The 4,385-nt window shown below is 44.9% G+C and overlaps 1 non-coding gene across 1 annotated transcript; it reads right to left on the bottom strand.

Moving 5' to 3' along the window:
* Positions 1-1,649: 1,649 nt before the first annotated feature.
* LOC138448156 (U1 spliceosomal RNA) lies at positions 1,650-1,811 on the bottom strand. The gene has a single exon (XR_011260009.1). It is a non-coding gene; the product is annotated as a U1 spliceosomal RNA (small nuclear RNA).
* Between the last annotated feature and the right edge of the window lie 2,574 nt (positions 1,812-4,385).

The following is a 4,385-nucleotide window of genomic DNA, read 5'->3' as shown; positions in this document are numbered from 1 at the left end:
GCACCTTCGATATTGTTATAAAAAGATGTGCTTTTTTCTAGATGCTGGGACATATGCGACATTGGGCAATGGACAATGGGTTTCTCACACTGTAGGGTCTGTTCCAGCTATGTGAGAAAGTGTGCCAAGTCCTGCTTGCATTGGGTGTCTTCTGGTCCCGTTAGTGTTGTGTCAATATAAAAGTGCAAGGTTGCAAAAGAAAACCAGGACTGGACGATATTCTGCCACCTGACACGGACCAGCTGAGATCTCTTGTGGGCCCAAAAAACCTAACGACGCTGCCTGCCAGAAGACGTCTTTCAACTCAGGCCAGGTGGGTAGTGTTTTAAATTGTAAGGACGTTATAGTGACGTTATGTCACCCTATTCAAAATCTCAATTTGCTGTGACAGATATTACCCCTGACAGGCTCCCCTTCAATAACACGTTTTCTTTGACCCGCTCACAGCTGGCACACAGGCCTCACGTTTCACATTTGACCCCTTCCTTTCTCTCCCAAAGCAACTGACAACTCCCAAATTATCAGCAATTTATCGGCGCTGTTTTTCTAATCCCAAACCATGAAAATCTCGGTGTGGGACATGTAAATGATTTTCAGGTTACTCCTAGTGACAGGAGAATCTCCCGGGCGTGCACTGCAGCTGACACCAGGGAGCTGAGAAGGAGAAGGAGGTTATTTGTCCAGTCTAAGTGAATGCATTGCAAATATATGTGTTGCTTCTGCAACCATTTAAAAAAATATATTTTTGTGTGTACAAATGATACAAGGAACAAGAGTATGGTTTAGAGCAGGCTTGTCCAACCTTTTTGAATGTGGGGCCGAAGCATTAACTTTTTGTCACCCAGTGGGCCGGCGAGCCAAAAGTCAACAACCTCACCCAAAGCAGTATATTAAAAAGCGATATTGTGTGACCTTTGACACAATAGCATCACAGGCAGTGATAGCCATGCAGTCCCAAGGAAAGCTTTTGGTGTCATGGGCAGTGATCAAAGGTTAGTTGCTTGTGATTTCTTTCAGTGTCTATGTGTTAATATTTTTCTGAAATAGTGGGGGCGACCGAGCGTAGTGAGGGAGCTACAATGTTCTAGGGAGGGTTTGGGGGGGATCCCCCCCAAGAATTTTTTTTCAAATATGGGGTTGAAATGGTGCATTTTACAGCAGAAAAGGTGAACAAAAACCCATAAGTGTACAATCAGTTCTAAAGGGGAACATGAAAATTCCATGTCACCAACAGCAGAAAAGAACATTTTACAACACAACACATTTTAATGATCAATGTGTCCACAGTGTAAGACAGCACTGTCACTGATGTAACACAATTTCATGCTGGTTGTACCCAAAATATGCCTCTGTAGCAACATGTCTATGCTGGCTGTTCCCAATTTAGGCCAGCATTGTCCTGTACAAAGCATGATTGATGCTGCCTGAGCATGTGCAGTGTGCCCAATACATATGGCAGCTTCTCTCTGTAATACACATTACTTCTGTGGTGATGAAAGAAGCATAATTCAATTCAACAGATAAAATGTGGAAAAACGATCATCACCCAAAGGTGAACCTAATTGAAGAAACGCAATGTGAGCACAATCTAAAAGTATGCAACCTAGCAGGCCTAGTGCACACTTTACCTTTTCTTTCACCAATAAATCGGGGGGAGAGCGCGAACACAGTCCCCCACTACCAGAAATAATGCAGTCGTGTATCCCGCATTTGGGAACATAGCAGGGGTCAGCAAATCCGATGTGCAATGGGTAAGCCTCACCCTGGGAGATCTGCCCTTGAGATCACATTCTCCCCTGCCAGCTAAGTATGAGTTGCATGCAAGAGGGCAGGGGTTGGGTCAGTTCTGGGAAGCCCTGCTAAGCGAGGGTGAGAAGGCAGGCCCTGACCCAGCCCCAACCCCCCAATCCCCGGAAGCTCTGAGCGTCTGCAGAGCTGCCTGTCCCGCGTGTAGGGGGAAGCTCCAGCAGGCAGAGCCCAGCAGAAGAGCAGATTGTAGCGCAGTTCCTTTCTCCCATCAGGTGCTGCTCGGCCCGAGATTTGTATAAATAGCAGGATGGCTTGAGCAGGCCTGTTGCAGTCTGTCCACTGGCCTGTCAGCCCCACACGGGCCCATGGCCCTCCTGAGCGTAGCTGCTCAGCGCTGGCCCCATTCACACCATCATAATCATCCTGGACCTCGACGCTCCACCACCCCTGAATCTCAGAGTTCTGCTCAATGACAATGCTGAAGCTTTGACATCTTTGCTGTAACCATATGCCGTGTTGTGTCAGCCGAGCCTGCACAGCGCCAAAGGCAAGTATTCCCTTGTCAGGGCCCAGAGGTCACTGAGTCTTCCAGTGCCATCCACTTGGCATGGCCTACTGTTCCCAGCGTTTTCTACCCACAAATCAGCACCACTGCCAAACAGAACTGCATCATTGGGGCCCATCGCTGCTGCTCTCCGACTTGACCCCAGCCCAGCGCAAAGGCACCCAAGCTTCTGGTCTGATGTTGAAAAGCCTGCTCTGCTGAGATCCGAAAGACAAGAACTAGGGTATTTTGGGAACATAGTACTATTGTTTTTTGTGTTGCAACTGTATCAGCTCACACCTCTCCTGAAGGGTATAGGCTGCCCTCAGACTGCGCTACCAAAAGAGTGAAAATAAGTTATACCTGTTGGGCTTGCCTGTTTCACTTTTATGATTGGGATCACTGCTGCGTGGGTATTAAGCGCGTTATAAATAACCTATCATACCACTCGTATTTTCTCCAGAGCTGCAGCAACTATTCGAAGTGTACTCCGATCCATTTTGTGAACAAACTCAATCCACTAACAAACGAAAACTTTGGTTCCCATTGATTTGGATTTGGATTTTGTTTCCTTTCTATACATTTCTGGAGAGCATTTTTTGAAAGGTTGTTCTTGAGTGTGTAGATTATTTGCTATTGCCCACTTTTGCTGAATGGCAATTTCGACAAAACATTTTTTTGCCGCATTTTTTTACGCTTTTTTACCAAAAAAATATAGATGGTAATTTTGGGTAAGGTATATAGAAAGTGAGGGTGCAGGGGTTCTGCCACCGGTTTTTGTGGTAAAAAAAGCAATAACATTGACCCAAATGAATGTGGAGAAATTGGCATTCGCCATAAAAAAGGCAGAGAAAGTTTATTGATACGATTATTTATGTGTCCACAGGTCAATCACAGCATGGCTAGGATTTGTAAGGGGGCCATGATGATTGAATCGGGTTTACTGGTGAAAGGATGGTGATCCAGCACAGAGCGGCTCCTTTTGTGCCAATGTTTCCAAGTCTCCCCCCAAAAATATTGTGACTGATGATGCTGATAGCAGTCTAGAATTCTCATTCGTCTTGTTCTTTTATGTGTCCCGAATAGAGCACAGAGGAGTTTTGCGCACAGGCACATTTAAAAAAAAAAATGTAAAAAAACAAACTTTTTTTTTTTTTTTTTTTACTCAAGCATTGTCCAACATACGGCCTGGCGGGCCACATAAAATGGCTTGGCGGGCCGCATTGTGGCCCGCGGGCCGTACGTTGGACAACCTTGGTTTAGAGCATTTAGGAAAATGTCATTAGAAAGCATGTTGTTAACTTCAGGCCATTGTAGAAAAATTGGTGGTGTGGCGCGCTGTCTTTGCTGAAATATTGTCTGGTTTTCCAAATCGCAGATTAACTAACATGTTTAGCATACATGCAAAAAATGTGTGTATTTTTGGGCGAAGGGGGGATTCGGGTAGGAATCTTGTGTAGGTGGGGAGCACAGGCACATCCCTGTTTCCTGTATTTTCCTTTTTTTCTATTGCGTTCCGTGTAATTTCATCTATTTCTATTTAAATCTATTGTTCATGAAGGTTGATTGAAAAACTTTATGTGAATGGATCGAAGAGGGGCGGTTGTTGCCATGATAGTAAACAGGAGGGGACACTTTCGTTATAAAGTACCCTTTAATTCGAGTAAGTCACTAAACCTTCGGTCAATAAAGAAAAGCAAAAAGTAACAGCATGTTGAAAGAACGAATTCAGTTGCCTGAGTTCCATGAAAGTGTCCTTAAAGCCATTTTTAGTTTCGGCTATTAGGTGCTGCTTTAACGCCACTTTTAAGCCACAACTATTGTATTAGACTACAGATTGGGAGAAATGGCAGGGACACAGAGATGTTGGTGTTGTTTGGTTATCGGCCCATCCGTTGACTGTCCCAGGCCATGCTAATCCCTATAGCCCTTCTCACCCAGTGCCTGCCCCTCTCTGCCAAAAAACACCTACTCTTGGGAATTCTTTGAGCTTGCTTATATCAAGCCTTATCATCAAACGTTGCACTTGAAGTGCATACCAGTGTTTTTTCAAAGCAGTCTTCTGAGAGGTAATTTTGAGCTGTAAACACGC

The sequence above is a fragment of the Ambystoma mexicanum genome, chromosome 3q, assembly GCF_040938575.1.
Source record: "Ambystoma mexicanum isolate Mex_15411 chromosome 3q, UKY_AmexF1_1, whole genome shotgun sequence".
In the NCBI taxonomy this organism is placed as follows: domain Eukaryota; kingdom Metazoa; phylum Chordata; class Amphibia; order Caudata; family Ambystomatidae; genus Ambystoma; species Ambystoma mexicanum.
Note: the sequence above shows the minus strand (reverse complement) of the source record. Positions and strands in the feature narration are given on the sequence as shown.